At 40.8% G+C, this 18,616-nt stretch overlaps 1 protein-coding gene across 19 annotated transcripts in view; it reads left to right on the top strand.

The window, feature by feature from the left end:
* The first annotated feature begins 6,844 nt into the window (after positions 1-6,844).
* ADD1 (adducin 1) overlaps positions 6,845-18,616 on the top strand; it is a 66,293-nt gene continuing 54,521 nt past the window's right edge. For 5 of the 19 annotated variants that reach the window (XM_037385986.1, XM_037385977.1, XM_037385996.1 and 2 more), the window contains exon 1: positions 6,890-7,027. The gene's annotated coding sequence lies outside the window, so the exon portion shown is untranslated. Of the gene's footprint in view, positions 6,865-6,886; positions 7,028-11,922; positions 11,945-18,616 lie in introns of those variants that run through there. The other 14 variants (XM_037386023.1, XM_037386014.1, XM_037386082.1 and 11 more) reach the window with 8 other exon arrangements.

Below are 18,616 nucleotides of genomic sequence, written 5' to 3'. Positions count from 1 at the left end.
CAGAAACAGGTAGATGGGTTCCAAACCAATCTGCAGTCATTTACAGTCTCTCTTCCAAGTCATCTTGCTCCTACATACTAGTCTAGTCTGTTTTATGCAGAATTAGGTGAAGTTAAATTTCTGCTGGTTTTAGGGAGGAAAGGCACAGCTAGAACACATGGCTCATAGTCTGTCTCCTATGCCTCTTACTAACCTGACTGTCCTCTTTCCTTCACTGCCAATCAGCCTCTTGCATCTACAACCTACTGCAAGGTCCTTAGCTTTAAAACAGTTTGGGGAGAAGTGTAAAAGCAGTATTTGGCATACCAAAAAAAACCCTGCAGTTTGTGGGTTTGGTAATGTCCAAGTCAATATAATTGATAATAGTTTGGAAAATGTTTTGCCTCTTGTATTTCAACTTCCAACTGTCACAGGTGATATTTGCTGGGGGAATCGCCCTTCTAGGGAAAAACAAGAGTGCTTTGAAAAATGATAGTTCCTTGTTTAAACTTTTAATCAATAGGCAGTATATCATAAAAAATGGACTTTTTATCCTGACAATTTTTTCATGACAATGAAAGTGCTTTATGTCAGCAGTCAAATATTCCCTAGTTCAGAACCTGAGTTTTTACAAGAATGTAAATAAGCAGTGAGACTGTTCATGGCCTCTGGGGCTTCATACCTTGGAAAGCTCAAAGGGACGCTGAAGATTTCTGAAGCTTTAACTGTGATTATTTTGATTTTGGGGACACCTGCTGGTCAGCCTGTCCCAGGCACAGGAATAGTTGCTTGGCCTGGGCATAGAAGTCATTTGGGTAGAAATCAGTATCTAGTGACTTCGGATGGAAACGAGAGATTAAAGCTTAATTTCAGGTGGAAACGTGATGGGCTAGGTCTTTGAAACTTGAGATGCCTTTTGGCTTATCTTTCTCACATAAGTAGCAGTGTTTAGCAAAATTACTCATGTGAATGTCTTTTAACCTAGATAACAACCCAACTGAATTTTATCTCTGTTTAAATTATTCTTAAAATATACTTTGAGGTATGTGATGGACTTCTGAGCACCACCTAAATTATTTACGTCATGAAGCATTAAAGATTTGTTCTGAACATTAAATACTTCACCTAGTAGCAATCACATGATGTCACAACTGTTTCTATCCTACTGAATAGTCAACTCTTCGAAGTGAAGGAGGGTTTTTTTTCTAGCCATGGGAGTGCTTGAGATGACCATGATTAAAACCGCTGAAATAGGAGAGTTCATAGTTCTTTTACTATAAATACTCGAAGTACCAAAATATCAAATAACAAACACTACTAAAACTTTTAGAGCAAATAGTGTTTGAGCTCACTTTAAAACTTGATACACTGCAGTGATTTAAGTTCAGTGGGCTTAGTGTGCATGGTCAGTCTTGTAGCATAGCCGTTCCCAAAAACCTGTTCCTTCAGGACCTCCATTCCTGTATCTTGCTTACAGGATGGTCATTTCTATCCCTCGCCTGTACCTCCTTCCTTACAGCAGCTAGTTACCAGGGAAGGGGGTAATCCAACCTCGCAGGGTCATGACATGGCCCTAACATGCATGTAATCTTAGATCAGAGAATTGTTTTGAATGTAATTTCACTCATGCATATCTCTACCGGAGTGGGTTGCACAGAACTGACAGCGCTAACAACTGTTTGCAGGATTAAATCTCTGGATGTATAAAACCAGGGAAAAACATCTAACCCTTCTTTGAGTTGCCACTTTTCTGCCTTTTAACAACCACTTTATATTAACTATCTCTGCGTAAAATCCTGGCAGAGTTGGTTCTTGTATTGGGAAGCTGAAGCCCACTTGAATCCTGACCTTAAAAGATTTTGCATGGATGGAGTTTTGCACCTGTACCGAAGGCCAGAGGTGTGAAAGGTCTGCCACAGCAGCACAGGGGCGGGGGGGAAGGGGGTCTATTCCATGTGAACTTACTGAAGGGTGTTATTACAGGATGAATAAGGAAAGATGTACGAGGTGTGGCCTCACAAGGTGTCTGGTTTAGGCTTCAGTGGTTATGCTGTGCTTTAATTTACACTGTGCTAACATTCATGCTTGTTTAAATTTTCCAAATAAATGCCAGCCACACTTTAACCATGGGAGTACTGCTGAAAATGTCTTTTTAATATTAAATGAGGTTTAAAGTAATTCAGAATTTGATATTCAAATATTGCAAAGCTTCTCCCGATTGATTAATTTTCTCCTGTATTTAATAACAATTAAAATATTAAATACTTTAAAACGTTTTTCTTATGCTTCTTAACCCTTCTCATTAGTTTGAACTTGCCCTGGTGTATCTTTTTTTTTTTTTTTTTTCCTCCTTTCTTTGTTTTATCCTCTTGGGTCTGTTTTTAGTTCTAAAGTTAGTTCAAAGGTTCCAACTTTTGTTAGTGGCACTTCCCCTTATCTTACTACTGAGGATGAGGATGTCATTAGAGAGCAGCTAAAGACAATCTCAGCAGCTCTAGTGATACTGGAATTAGTCAATGTGCAGAGAACGTACATCTAGAAGGCATGTGATGCTTAGGAAGTCATAAATGTTGCAACTAAAAGAATCAGATTTACTTGGAAAAGGATTTTTAAAAAAACAAACCCAAACCTCCACAGAGTGTTGTAATGTTAGTTCCTTTTGGCTAAAGCAATCATTGCACCTTTGGTTGTGTTTACTTGAAACTGTTATTTAGCAGCTTGAACCATGAAGCTAGGTTTACATTTCATCTCAATCGTGTATAAAAATTTCCCTGTGCACTCTTGAGCATAAAGTCAATATTTTTCAAACTTAAAGCCAAAGTGGCCTCTCGGTTTAGTAGATCATATGAAATCTGACTTTTAGTGTCAGCCTGTTCCAGCTGCTCTGCCCTTTCCCCACGTGCTGCTTCAGTTCTCATCATTTTTATTTTTTTCAGCTCAAATACACTTTGGATGTGTTCTTGTTTGGTTGGGGGGGGAAATGAAAGTAGACCAGAATACATTATTCCCCTGCCGCCCCCCTCCATGTAGTTGTTCCATTTACTGTTTCTCAGATATGTATACATTAAAGATTGTTTCTACATACTATTTTCAAATCTGTGGGGAAGTTCTCCTTCCTTACATAAATCAGTGAAATTCAAAAAAGCAAGTCGCTCCTGTGAAGAATATGACTGCAGCTGGACAAAACCAAAGTTTCCAATAGTCCTTTTGACATAACCTTACCTGCACTGACCAATTTAGTAATACTACACATACGCCATGAGATACTATGAATGCTGTTATACACAGCTGAAACTAAGACAACCCATTACATCATTTTTTAAAAGCCATTTAAATTCAGTAATTTCAAAGAAAAATCTCCTTTTGGTAGTAATGCTACATGTGTGTAAGCTCACTCATACCACCACTAGCAGAGTCCCAGATGCCAGTGAGACACAGCACTTCCAGGGCTGCTCTTGGGGTATTTTGTACAAATTCATGCTTGTCAGCGCATGCCCTCCTACCACTCCAAGCCTGGCACCTGACAAGGAAGTTTAAACACTGAGACTCCCTTTTTGAAGGCCCATGGAAAAAGCAGCAGAGAATTCACATACTGGCGTTATTTCATGTAGAGGAACCACGAGTGGAGTAAAAAGGTTTGCGTGAGGTGAAAATGAATAATTGTAGTAGGGAAGCAATTCCTGCCCAGTCAACAGACTGTCAGGATAGAAGAGTTCTTGCAGGCCGAGAGGGAAAGATCTATTTTTGATACTATTATTCCCAGTTTGTAGGTAAGAAAACAGACCTGGAACTGCTGATGTGGAATGAGTGCACCCCATATAAAAGCAAAGATACATGTCCTGATGCCAGATTTGTGACATCGACCTACTACTGCGCTTCTCACAGATAGCTGTAAACAGTCTGACCACCAAGGAGTGCTAATGCCAGGTAAAGAGGTCAGTTGTGTAAAAATAATGGTATAGTATTATTTTTCTGACACCTAAACTAAACTAAATAAAGATAAACTAAAATAATTTATAAATGAATACATTCACATTAACTCTTTTATTTGAGACTGTGTGATGTGCATTGAGTCAAGTGCTGCTGCTTGAGCCTGCTAAGGAAAACATCTTGCTGTGCTGTGGATGAGTCAGCAAGTGGAACATCTGTACCACTGAAACAGTACCATGCTCTGACACCTCTCACGGGAAAATTGTGCACTCTGTGAGTACAAGGTAGTATTTTTCTGGGTTTTGAAGGGCCAGTAATAATTTTCCAATACGCGTGCAGATGTGTATATGGCAACTGCAAGCTTACTGGCAACAAGCTTGTCTTGGTTGTTTTCTCAGACCCCTCACCAGCAGTGCAAAGATCTTGACGGAGTCAAATACTACAGGCTGAAAAATACAGTGTGGTTCATATTGTACCTGTTGTTGTAGCTGTAATGCTGTAAAGCCAGCTGGTAAGAGTTAACAAAGACAAATTCTTTGTATCTTAAATAATGCAGTAGTGCATTTCCAGATTGTCTTTAATGCCTTATTTCTGCAGCACAGCGTACTATTTTAGTACATGTCAGTATGTATGTGCTCTCCCTTATGTTTCCACCCATTTAATCCTGCTTTTGCCTTTGCACCGGCACTGCCATTCCTGCAGCTGGGTAGAGGCAGTTCAGGAACCTGGTCAGGCCAAAAAACTGAACAGGCAAGATAAACGCCGTCATGCATCAGCTTTAGCAGTCTCAGCCTGCAAAGCAGTGTGGTTCAGTCGGCAGATTCAGCAGAAAGCTGGCCTCACCCCCTCCCCTGCCCCCCCAGTTTTTCCATCAGATTAGCCAGGTGAAACAGTATCTTCTCTGGCTTCATGATTATGGGATGTGATGCAAGGGGCAGGGGGAAGACTGGAAGGGGCCAGCAGGAACCTGTGACCTTGGGCTGGTCACAGACTAGAACAGCAGAAGAGAGGGGTAAAGGAACAGCACTCCCCCGCAGCATTTCACTGTTAGACAAACAGGTGCGATGATCAAATGCATCCTTTGATCACCTTAAACTGCTTGTGACACCGCACCCGGTATTTACACAAACCCTTTAAGCCAGTGCTACTAGCGAAGGAAATGACCCTGCCCTCCCCCAGTCCCTGGGCGCTGCTGCCGTCTTCAACATCCCCCTCTTTCTTGGCACTGCTGGTCTTGCAGCCATCCACTGAGCTGGAGAGGAAACCCATTCATTTTAAAACAAAGCAGTATTTTTTTGCGGAGTTAGTTTGAACATGGATCCATTCTTCCATGTCCTTTACAAGACAAGAAGAAAGAGAGCTTTATGTGTTGAATGCCATGATGAGGAAAGAGGTGAGGTGCCAAGATGCAGGAGAGTTTTGAGAGAGAGCCATCTATACACCAAGGGGAAGACAATGCATGAGGCAGGTGGCTGGACCCTGCGGGTGTGGAGCACCTGCAGATCTCATTGAATAGACTTTGAACAAGGACAAAAGTATGCTATCTTGTATGTAAACACATCCACCGGGTTTAACAGGGTCCAACACCAGACAGGTAAGTGACTTCAATGTTTTAGGCTTACAGAAACAGTTCTTACAAAAAAAAGTTCACGCATGATTTGCTTATTATTAGTGATTACACTAACACATCTCCTCTTCTGGGATATTTCTGATTAGGCAGACCTGTGCCCAGCAGTGTCTTCTTGTCAGATGTGCCATAATCATTCTGTGTCATCACTTGACAACTCGACCACCATTTTTGGTAGCTGAATTCACATGTAAGTTTAGTTATAGCTGTATGGCCTCTTTTTTCCATTCTGAACACTGAACAAAAGAATATTAATTACCAGAAAGCATGAGCTAGCTACATAGAGTGTGTTTCCTTGGTGGAGGTCGTTGGACCAGGCTTTTCCAAGGGGGAGATGTTTATGGCTCCTTAAGGCAGCCATCTGGTCCTGCTAACAGGAGTCTATCTTTCTTCAGATTTCACAGGTAATGCAGGTGAAGAGTTTAGTGTTTCTGAAAGCATCTTCCCAGACCCCCAACTCTTCATTCCACCTGTGGCAGGTACTATTCTATACAACAGTTTCCAAAAAGTGTAAAGCAGCAGTCTTAAAATGATACAGAAATTATACTAAAAACGTACAGAAAATAACGATAGCCTATGGAACAAGTTAACTTTACAGTTGGTGCTTTATTTGCAGTGATGTAACAAACTGGGGGTTTATACTGTCAAAAGATTAAGACTTAAAGGGATGATTTATGAAGATCTGATCAGGTCTCCTATGTACAAGCTATACAATATATATGCACACTTTCTGAATCTAGTATACAACTTCTCATTAGACTGGCATTTAACAGCTGGAGGATAGTCGACTGACTTAAATACCTTCAGTTTTGACAGGTATCTCTAACCCTCGCCAACGCAGTTCTCAAGCTTGACTACTCTTGCTGGGTATCTGCACTTCTGGATCGACCTTGACTTGCAGTGAGCTTCCAGCGATTAAATACCGTAATTGCAGTGCGTTAAGGAACGCTCTATCGCAACGCTTCCTTGGCAGTTACTTGATTTCTGCCCCTATCTCAGCCTGCTGTGAGATAAGCTTCCCGGACGACGCGGTGCTCCTTCCCGAAGGCACCCAGCTCCACAAGAAACCCCTTCCCTGTGTCGGGGGGGCTCTTCACACCCCCGGTCCAGTCGCTGGGGGACCAGCCGACACCCCCGGTACCTCAGGACCCACGAAGCGCGACCCCGGCTGAAGGAAACCGCGGCCAGAGGCGCCGGCACCGCTCCGCGCCGTCCCCCTCACGCGCCTCCTGTCCGCCAATAGGGGAGCCGCTTGGTCGCCGAGCGTGCGCCCTCCAATGGGCGGCGCGGTTATTGGCCTGCGGCCTCGGGAAGCCGCACCCTGTCAGGTGGGGGGCTGGGGCCGCTCGGTGGCTGTGGGGGAGGAGGGAGCGGAGCGGCGGGAGGCGGAGCTGGGGCCAGCGGCGGCGGAGACAGCCTCGGCAGGGGCACTGTCTGTGGCGGCCCCTTCTTTCCCGCTCCCTCCTGCCGCCCTTTATCGTCTGCCCTCGGGTGAGCGCTGCGGGGGCGGCGGCGGGAGGCGCAAGAGGGGCGCTGCCGGTAACGGTCCGGCGGGAGGCGGGGGGGGGGGGGGGGGGCGGAGGAATGCGGGGGGCGCGCGCGGCACAGGGGCGCAGCCGTTAACGGCCCTCGGCGCGCGGGGAGGGGGGCCGCAGCCGCTGGTGGCGGGGAGGCTGTGCGGGGGAGAGGGGCGCAGCGAGGAGTGGGGAGGCGAACCCGGGGCGCAGGGGCTGGAACCAGCTTGTTTAGCCCGGGGCGGCGCGGGGGAGGGGAGGGGAGGGGACATGGGGTTGTCCCTGCCTTGAAAACAAGCCGGGGGGGGCGCGGTGTCTGCCCGCTGCTCGCAGGGTGCCCGCGGTGAGGGCCTGGGGCGGGGAGGGAGGGTCTCGGCTCGGAGGTGGCGGCGGGCACAGCGAGGTAGGCTCCGGCTGCTGGCTGGGATGGGGCGGTGGGGCTGAGCTGCGGGGGCGGCTGCGGGTCGGAGGGGCGCTCCTGTCAGCTCTCTGCGGAGGGACGGTCCCGGCCCGCGCCCACCGCGCTGAGCGGGGTGCGATGCTCCCGCTGCTGCTGCTGCCGCCGCAGGAAGCGGCTGCTCAGCCTTGAAATCTCCATTGCACCCGAGCGATGCGGCTGCGGGCTCTTCCCCCGCCGCCCTTCTGCTTCACCTGCCCCTTCTTCCAGGATGCGAGGTGATCAGCTGAGCGTGCTTGGCCGAATGCGGGCGTTAGTGTGTCCAAATACTCGTCCGCAGAGGACGTAGGAATGAAGGAGGAGATGCGATGGTTGTGCGGTGGTATTGATTGGCGGGGCACCAGCAGCAGCAGACGGGCAGTTGTTTTGTTTTCTCTGCTGGAAGGGTTATCTATATTTTAGGATTTCCAGTGTTTGCTTCCAATACAGAATTTCATGTCTTTCTGCAAGTAACTACTGCATTGTCTCTGTGCTGCTTTTGAGGTTGATTCTTGATCTGCATTGGCTTTACTTAAAACTAGCAGTTAGGGAGGGGGAAAAGCCAGTGAAGCTGGAAAAATATCCATGGCTGTATTGAGACAAGGGGCTAGGAGTAGCGCGGGGTTTAAATCTTTCATGAGATAATGCTGTAGTTTAAGTGGTGTAAGCTCATTGCTGGTTTTGCTTCATTCTTCGCTTTTTGGGAAGTTGCTATAGATCATATCGTTGTCATATACCAAAAGTATTCTCTTTTTTTGCATGGTGCTTTATGTCTTTATAGAAGCTTTACAAAACAGGTTTACCTGCAGCTTATAAATTCTCAAACTGCAGCTACTGCTAGATAATTTCTGTATGTTTTGCTGAAAGCTACAGGTATCTCCATGCACACACGCTATTTACAGCACTGCGATCTCGTAACATGACTGAACGTGCTAATGTAATACTCGGCAGTTCTTAGTTGCCATAAATTCGTTCTTTTTTATAGGAAGAAAGAATTTATTTCAAAAGTAAAAAAATACAAATTTTCTAAAATAGGCTTCCATTTTTCTTTATTAAATTTATTGATGTAACAATTCTGTATTCTCTATTAGGAAATATTCTTTTTAGAGCTATTGTATAATAAGTGAGGAAAAATGCAGCTATAGACTGGACTTCTGGAGCAGGTGGATTTAGTATTTCTTTATGTTCAGTAAGCAGACTTGACGTGATCTTATTTGTAAAAATACTCTTAAGCAAACATAATGTTTTATGTAGTTTGCCTGAATTACAGAATTTAAACTTTTTTTTTTTTAGGGATTTTAAATTTTTAAATTCAAAATTTTCTTTGGGGAATTCTGAGGAAGAGACCATTGCAAATTTTTAGATCTTCACTGTGGCAAGATAATACGTGCATTACTATGTTTGTGTGTTTAAGTATCTTGTAGTTTTGCCGGAGTTCTGTTTTCTGTATGAGGTTCCACACCAAGGATAGTGCTTTTTAGCCAAAACCTGTTGTGTTGTCTGAATATTTTCTTTTGACGGTTGACTGTTATAAAATGGTGTGAGAAACCTGAACGTTTGTGCTTTATCTGAAACAAGGACTTTTGCTAGCACGTTGTGCCAGTAAGTTCATTACAGTGTGGTTCGCTAACGCTGCAGAGTGACGAAGGGCATTTACTGAATCAGTATTTTTCTGTGACAGTTCTTTTTAGATGTGCCCAACAGATAATGACTCAACTCTTCTCATTCTTTGAGATTCACCATCAATATTAGGTGTTATTTTGCTTATATGGAGTTGGATCACTTGATGAGATTATGTGGGCAAGCACATTTGAGCATTGAGAGACTTTGACAGGAGTAGGGGTAAACCTACTTCTGCCCTATTCAAGCCTTGTTTTTTCAAGGGTAGCTTTGCAGTATGAAATGCTTTTAACGAATCTCCTCACCCAGCATTCTGTGGCTTGCTATAGGAGGAAAAAGCTGAATTTTGAAGTAGCCAATTCTGTTAATAAATAGAATAAAATGGGAGAAAGATGCTCTCGCATGTAGATTGCTAGTAAGTATACAACTTCTGTGTGACAAGTGCTTTTGAAATCTGAGGCGACTAGACAGTAAATCATTGTACCTCCTGCTTTTCTGAGTTGTAGAGTTTTCTTAATTATTTAAGAAATGTAGCAGTGGTGAATAGTGAATAATTTGTAAATCCCAAATGTTGCTATGCAAATGAGCCAGTTCTGCTGGGAAAAATTCATAGTAACAAAATTTGCCCACTACTTTTATGAAAGAGAGCGTATCAAAGAAGTGTAGCTTTTGTTGTATAGTGGGGACACGAAGTGAAAAAATAATGCTAAATTTCTGTGTTTGATGGCTTTTAAATTAGAATTTGCTGTTGGACTATGCTTTGTGGCAGAAAGCAATCTCTGAAATAGCACTGTATTAGTAATTCATATTATAACTAAATATTTCTTAGACACTTGTAGATTGAGAAGGGCTTTATATTTAAAAAGTGATTGTGAGCAGCTGTGAATGTAAGTTTAAACTGCTGATACTGTTGTGCAGGTCATTTGACATCTCCTGAGGAACCTGTCTAAAACTCCTCTGTTAAATTATACATCTTCTATATTAACAGATTCAAAAGCAGATATTTTTTAAAAATAGAAGTTCCTGGATTACCTGTTTTGCAGTTTTTATTCATATAATTTAATCGGCCTTTTCAGGGGAATAGGAAAACATTACCTAGTCTTGCCACTTACTCAGCATTTCTCTTCAAAAATACCCCTTTTTGGTAGGGCTGATAACAGTACCTGTACAAACCTGTCAGTAAAGAAAGGTGTAAAGTGTGAATCATGTAAACCAGTTTATTCCCTGAGGAAAGCTGCTTTTCGTTAGAGGTAATGCTCCTTCAAGAGTACTGGTTATATATCTTTATCTATGATGATTTTTTACTTTAAAATTACCTTTTTCCGTGGTTACTTTTCCTATCACTTTAAAGTATTGCATGTACAATAAAAAGGTTCTGTAGTAATTTCAAGCAGTGTTCAACATAACTTTATGATAACATCTGTTACCATCTTAGTAAGTGTCTGTTGTTTGTTGAGAATAATCTTGGTAATCTTTAGTCAAATTGAAGCAAATAATCGTTTTCTTTCCTTGCCAATCACAGGATGTTGTTTACTGTGGTTTTGTCAGTTCAGAAATTTTAGTGGTTAGTAGTTGCAGGAGTTGCAAGGGCAGAGACTGCAAGAAACACCCGTTTTAGAACTACTGCTTTTCAAATCAGCTATAAGATGAGATGTCATTTGTGATGAGGGCTATGGTTTTAACATTCTGACCGATGATCCTGGTCTTGAATAAAGTTTAAGTATTGCTGCTTAGTTTGGGGAATTTTAAAGCCTAACCGTTGTTCATTTCAGGGCAAATGAAGTTTCAGTGTAGAGATGGATTTGAATAACTACTGCCAGTCAAGCTGGCTGACCAGCATGTATGCTTGCTGGCTTTGCTGGATTGACTCTGACCATTAAGAAGAAACTGAAAATGTCCTTGAAGGTGTAGCCAAACAGGAGTAATAACTTCTTTGGCACCTTCCTAGCTTCTTCCTTTTGACCTTGCTTATTTTATTGCATTTTGAGGAATGATCTCTGCCTGCTCTGTTGGATCAAACTACTCAGTGAAAGCTCAACCTTTCAACTTTAGATCAGGTCCATTAGCAAGCGGGACATCAAAAGTGTTTTTCCCCACAGATTTATTAAACATCAACAGACATGAAACTGCATTTTAGTTCGGTTTTAAAACTGGGATATTAGGAGCTGCTCTTTAAAACTGAGATTTGGGAGTTTCCATGCTCTTCAGGCGAAGCAAGTATTCCTTTGCATTTGTAATTGACTGATGTATTTGGTTTGTCTTTTAAAATTATTGATGTTTGCAATATATTTTATGTATGTTTTTCAGATCTTGACTCATGAAATCTGAAAAGATAGGGAGTAAAATGTTCTGGAGTTCTGGGATTTTCTTCCATATACTTAATTGAATTGCTGGAAAGGGGTCATGGAAGCAGTGAGCAGTAAATGCAGTTAATCAGTAACTTTTTATGGTATCTTTGATACTTTCTCATCAAATTAGTAGATAAATGTTGTACACTTATACACTGAAGATTAGAGGGAAATCAAATTACCTAAGATCATCTAGGTTTTTGGCTGGAATTAGTAAATATGTAAAATCAGCTTTGGACTAAAACCTAATTTGACTCACAGCCATAGAAACCTAGTTTGATGTATTATGGGTTTGTTTTCATTTTGTCTGTACAAATCTCAGATTCCTGTTGTGGTGCTTTTTATACTTTTTATCTCTCTCTTGTTTTAGATCTTGAATCTTGAGAGGTCTGATATGCTATTTCAGCTTTATTATAACTGATGTCAGAGTAAACCAGCAAGTGTTTGGGAGAACCTTGACCAATGAAGGTTGTCTTCTGTGGGTTTTTTGGTTAGTTGATTTTTTTGTTGGTTTGGGGTGGTTGGTTTGTGGTTTGTTTATTTTGTTTGTTTGTTTTGTTATATAGTACTGATCATAAAGTTACTGTTCCTGCATTGTGACTATGGATGTGAAGGATAAGGCATACTTTGCATTTAGTCTTTTTTTAACAGATCAAATAATTTCTCTCTGTATTGTCACTACAAAATACTGCTGAAAATCTATAAAGTATATGTACATGAAACATCCGTTCCATCTAAAACTCGGCAGACGACATTGCTGCTGTTGTGCATTAACCGAGCGACGCAGTGCACTTGTGGGTTTTTTTTCCTTCAAAAAATCTTGTCTAACAAAGCTTTGCATAGTAAATCTGAATCAACACAGCTTAAAGTATTCCAAAGTTAAAGGGACTTACTTTATTTTTTGCTTCAACTTCTGAACCCGTTAGCTACATTCTGCTGAATTTAACAGGAAAATGGTGACTTCAAACATAGAAAGTTTCTGCCAGCAGTGGGATAGTCTAAAGAAAGTTTCTGCCAGCAGTGGGATAGTCTAAAGAAAGTTTCTGCCAGCAGTGGGATAGTCTAAAGAAAGTTTCTGCCAGCAGTGGGATAGTCTAAAGAAAGTTTCTGCCAGCAGTGGGATAGTCTAAAGAAAGTTTCTGCCAGCAGTGGGATAGTCTAAAGAAAGTTTCTGCCAGCAGTGGGATAGTCTGATAGCCAAACATGTGCCCCTATTAAGGGAGGGACATGGCTTCTGATTTGTTTCGAGAAGCAGGAGCATCTGGCTGTGTAGCTATTACATATGTGCCTGCCAGTCAGTGTATGGATAGCTCCAAACCAGTTGTGTATTTTGCCACTTGCGTGGCCAGCCTAGGTGGGCCAGTGCTCAGTTGCAGGGAGGAGCGAGGATGGACTCGTGGAGGATATAGGGGAAAACGTGAGGACTTGGGATAAAAAAAGGAAAAATAGGGAAGCATGGGAAACTTCAGTTGATAGGAAATCATGTTTAGCTAGTTCTGGCATCTTCCTCTAGGTGCTTTCAGTTACTGAGAAGTTCTTCATGATTTTTAGGTAAAGTTGTACACAACTAAACTGCTGCTTTGTTTTTTCATGTCACTTCAAGTTTCCATATGATATGAATAACAGGTTCAGTGTAAAGCACAAGATTGTATTTTGATTCCAAAGTAAACTTCCTTTCCTTGCTGTGGCTATCGTTTGTAAGTTTAAATTTGTATATAGCAAGGTGTGGGGTGTGTTGTCGTGTGTGTGTGTATGTGTCCCCTTAGACTTGAAGTAAAACTTACTAGATGGTAAGTTTTTGAAGGTATTCTGGTAGTTGTGGTTATAAGTGATAGCTTGGAAGTATTTCAGAACAATTTTATATCTTTTGAGTGAATTAAGGATGAAGATGTCAGGGAAGTAGCGTTTGTTCTTGTAAATTATTTTTCATGAAGTGTTGGTGGCCAGAAGTATACCGTAAAAATTTATTTGGTTGTGTAGAACTTTTGTGGTACAGTATTAAATTATTCTTGAATCTATTAATAGGCAGAAAAAATTAAACTAAGAATGATTTTAGGTGTTTGCTTAGATCTCAGCTATACAAATGAAATTAATCTTTTTTTCCTGTTTGCTTGTATGGGCATTTGGGTAGAAAGTTAGTAAATTCTTTAGAGCTTTCCCAAAGCAAATGAATCCTACATAGTTTGGATGAAGAGGGAAATAACATATATATGCTTAATCTAAGGGAAAGCTATTTTGCCTTCTACATGTCAAGGAAAGGTGGTTGATTTCTGTGCCTTGGATTCAGAGAGGACCATCCTTTTCTCTTTGCTGCTACTTGTGACTGAACGTCTGGCTGTGTCTTCTTCCCACTTTCCTTTCAATCTGCTTTAGAACCTGCACTAATCTTGATGCTGCTGAGTTATGTGGATCGTCTTATACTGAGTTTTTTTGTCTCTCTCCTGGAAGGAGAGGATGTTTGTGATTGCAACATAGGGTAAGGAATTTGACAGGTGGGACGTCCACTTCTGGATCTGCCATAGTCTTTATTGTTGATCTAGGACACTTTCTTTGACTCTGTTCCAGCCTGTTAATGGAGATGTTGGTGTAAGTACAAGGAAACAAACCTCAGTTAAGATGACTTATACCCTTGCTTCACAGTTGTGGAATGATAGCCCTTACAGTATCCTCCGGTTTTCCCTCACTGCAGCAACCTGGGGAGGAGCCAAGAGCAGAGAACACAGTGAACAGTTTGCTGCACAAATTGGAAGAAGGTAGTCTCTCAAACTGTCCTCTGGTCTGCCCAGCCACCAGAAAATAAAAAGCATTTTGGCAGCTGGTCAACAAAATCTAGAAATGGTGAACAGAAGTCTGGGAAGCATGGTTAAAAGCTGAATGTCAGCCAGAAAAGCTGGACTTAAGCAGTCTTGCGAATTATGAGGGCAGCCTTATTAATTGAACATTCTGGCTGGTGGAAAAGTTGCCTGAGGCTTAGAGTCTTTATGGGTCAATACTTCACCACTAAAGTGGGGAGACAACCCTCCATGCTTCAAGCAAAGCTCACAATGTCAAAAATAAACCTTTGTAGCTGCATTCGTTGCTTCTGTTGTATATTTAATGGATTTGGGGTCCTATCTAATGTGAAGTAGCTGGTCTCTGAGAAAGGCTGAGACTACTATTTTTCCTGCCTTTTTTTTCAGGCATTAACATAAGTATGATATGACACTGGAATAGTGTCCATTATGCTAATTATTTTTAAGCATTTATTAAAACAACCCCAAAATACAAAGAATGTCAAAGATTGCATAATGGAAGGACATGTAGGTAAGGTAATTAGTTACTTAGGATATCCTGGGTTTGTTTTCTGTCATGTCACCTTTTTAAAGAGCTTAAGCTTATTTCTACATTCCCTGGTTTTCAGGGCATTGTCATTACTGTGTTCACGTATGTTAGTTCTATATTAACTATATTTTCAGAAATTCATTACACTTCCATGTCAAATGGGGGCACATTATTGCACATTTGCAGTAGTGTAGTTACTGGAGTCAATTAAGAATGAGGCACATTTCAAATGCCTCTTTTTTTCTTTGCAGACCTTTAATCAGGACTAGACACCTTCTGAAATAATACTCTTATTTGTTATTGGTTTGAAGACCTGTTGTGATACCAAACATTTAATTGTAGAAGGGAAAGGTGAGGTCATTCAGTCTGAAATTTTGTATTTGCTATTTTACTACTTGTATTACACTTCTTGCTTGTTTAATTTAATCTGTAATTTGATGTGCTAATCATTAATTACTAGGATGAATTCAGTTCGTTTGACTGAAACTGAAATCTGAATTTATTTTTTCAAGGATTTGATGATCTGAGGGAGTAATCTGGTAATTTCCCCCTCCCTCCTCTCTGTTGCTATAGTAATCCTAAATTTGAACCTTGTTTCTGCAGACTTTTTTTCCTTCAAGTGTTACAGTGTGTGTGCAGTGTGTTATCAAACCAAAATACAATACAGGTTTTTTAATTTGGTTGTAACGTCTGAGGTAAAGCTGAAATGAAGGAGCCCTAACTTGCTTTCTCTTTTTCTTGCTCTGGGGAGACCTCGTGGCGTTAATCTTTTTATTCATGTTTTAGATACATATCATTTAGGGCAAGAAACAAAGAAAGAAAGGCTCAACTGAAGCAAAAAAAGACCCAGACCTCTCTGAGTGTCATGAAAATCTGTTAATTATTGTAATGATAGAAGTGAACATTCAACTTGCAAAGGCTATAACTTAGTTTAGCATCCAAATGTTCTTGCAATTCCAGTTTTACAGCAATGTTCAGCACTTACTTGAAGAGGTGCTTTCAGCTACTTCTGTTGTGGCTGAACTTTTGATACAGCAATAAATGCAGGTAATTCTGGCAACTGTATAAAAAAATTGTGATCTAACCAAACTTTGATGTTGTTTTTTTCATATACAACAAAGTGGAGATGCAAGATCTAACAAAGTTAATAGCAGAGTAACATCAGGAGAAAACAGAAAACCTTAAAAAAACCTGATCACCTGTCTTGTCAGGAAGCGTGGAGACAATGAAATAAGACTAGAATAATTCAGTTACAGGTGAAAGACTACATGAAAAGTTTGCCTTGATTTTCAGTGAAGACAGTTTTGAACACATGCACAGTGGCAAATAGGTCTTGCTGAAGTGAGAATATAAAAATTATTTCCATGAAGATAAAGTTGAACTTTGAGGGTGCAGATCAGTGGGACTATGTAATATTTACTCTGAAATTTCGAAGTGGTCCGTGTAATTAGAGGCAAGAATTGTTATTAAATGTTAAGGCAGAAGGGCTTTGGATGGCTAGTGAGCAGCAAAAGTAGCCACTATGTTTAGAAGAAAAGGTGGTCCGAGATAGTTATTGCATCACTACTGTGACCTTAATATTCAGGTATTTGTGTTGATTTAGAATGAGAAGCTATCCTGTATGGAGGTAAGATGAAAATGGGGTATGAAGTGATGCAGCTCTTGACAAAGGAAGATGCTATCACAGAAATATAATGGCTTTTTTTTTTTTTTTAAGATACCTGACTTCTTGGAGAGGATACATGGTCAGAGCTGACTTCTTTTAATTTAGGGGTCATATAATGTGTAATATGATTCCATGTAAAAACTAGAGTGGTATTTCTGTGAAAATTGATTTGAAGTGGTGACAGGATATGTCAAGTATGGATAGAACTGGATGATCAGAAGATGATGTGTTGGAAGTATGTTAGTAGTAGTATTTGTCAAGAGTCAGTTTCAATATTTAGTATTTTCATTAAAAACATTGATGCATTCCTATTTCTTACGCCAATCTCATGTTTTCTCATCGGGTATCAAGTATCATCAGTATAAAAGATGGTTTTGCACAGAACGAAGTTGAGACCTTAGGACATGACCAGCAGGAAAAGGAGTCATGTTTAATAGCATTAAAAAAGTGAAGATGATCGTATAACAAAAAATCAAAGTTAGCAACTGTGAAAAGTGGTAGGATAACAGGAATACTGCTGTTGCCCTACTAATATTTTTCTTTAAAGAAGAAAAGTGGTATTGACTTTTCCTGGTGCTGGTGAAAGCTTATCTGAAATACCGTGTCTAGTTGCTATCACCCACCATCAAGAAAAAAGGAATGTATTTGGACTGGAAGAGGTACAGCAACTGATTCTTAGAATGACGAAGGGAATGGAGAATTTTCTCTGTAAGAGGGACTCAGAGTGCTTTGTTTGATATGGGAAAACAACACGTGAAAGAGATTGCTCTTCATAAAAATGAGTGAAACAACACAGGTGGGTAGAAAGAGCTTAAGCTTGAGGCATAAGAACAAATGGATATAAACTATCCAAGAATAAACCTGATCTGGAAATTAGAAAAGATGGTTCCTAAGCAACGGAGGCATAGAAGTCTGCAACACCCTTCCCCTAGGAGTAGTGGAATAAGACTGTCTTTAAGATGGAGCTGGTTAGCTTATGTAAGGGAAGGGGGAGGGGATATAACGTAGTTTTCCACAGTACCTTGGGATTTGAACTCCTTGACCCAGAATATCCATTTTTTCCCATGATTCCTGCCTTGTTAGTCAAAGATGATACAGTAACTTGCCCAGATTTTGTCCAGAGACCAGCAGGGACACCTGTGGTCTGTTTCTTGGACAAATAGACCAGTTGTGTTCTGAGGCATATAGATACTTACATCAAGGGACAATAAATGTTAGACAAGCTGGATGTTTTAAATGCTGTTTTATGTAATACACTACATCGTATCTTATGTAGTGCATATATATGTATTGTGTTTAGCGTTAAGAAACTCCAGATCAACACAGAATGATCATATTCAACAGATTTAATAATGAGCCCTGTATTGTTTTCTTCTCATGCTGTTCTGTGTGACTGAAGGAAGTTGCCCACAACACGTGCACAGCTATGTCATTGTCTTCATATTTCTCTGAGAATTCTCCTTTGAGCTGTTAAAAAAAAAAAAAAAAAAAAAAATTGATGCAAGCTGAAGGGTTGATGTGGTGAAAATGCTGTATACCATGTTGCTCTGTCTTGCCCTGTTGTTCCAGTATATGGTCCTAAGACTGTCCATCTAATAAGCTTGGAATGTAATACTTTGAGGAAGCATCGTGCTTGTGTTTGCACTAATGAAAGACGCTCCCATACCTCTGTATAATAGAAGATAGGTGGTTTTAGAGGAAACTTGACAAAGAAAAAGGTTCTACTGCCTTTTCCCAGACAGAAAGACACTAATTGGCAAATTGGGGACTTAATGTTGCCTGAGGTTACGATATTTTTCTGATTTATTCAATTGTTAGGACATGTTAAGTCGTGGTTTAATTCCTGCTGAGGTATTTCAGACCCGGGAGGGAACTTGTGTGCTCTTTTCTGCAATTATTTCGTCTGTATCAGTACTGTATGCTACCGGATATGCTTTTAGTTATGAACAGAAACAGAGACAGAAATACAGTATCTGCTTTATATTTTTCCATTCTCTAACTCTGCCTCACTTATTCATTCTAAGTGTTCATCTACAAAGCTTCGTTTTTGGAAGGAAGTTCAAGCATGGAAAGTAGTTTGGTTAGGACAGGATAGAAATTTAATGAAGTTTGAAAGGTTCCTTCCTGACTCTGCTCAATGTGTGTTATTGACTTCCCTTCAGCTGTTAGTTGAAT

This window comes from Falco rusticolus, chromosome 1 (assembly GCF_015220075.1).
Source record: "Falco rusticolus isolate bFalRus1 chromosome 1, bFalRus1.pri, whole genome shotgun sequence".
Taxonomy (NCBI): domain Eukaryota; kingdom Metazoa; phylum Chordata; class Aves; order Falconiformes; family Falconidae; genus Falco; species Falco rusticolus.
This window is presented reverse-complemented; position numbering and strand designations above follow the sequence as displayed.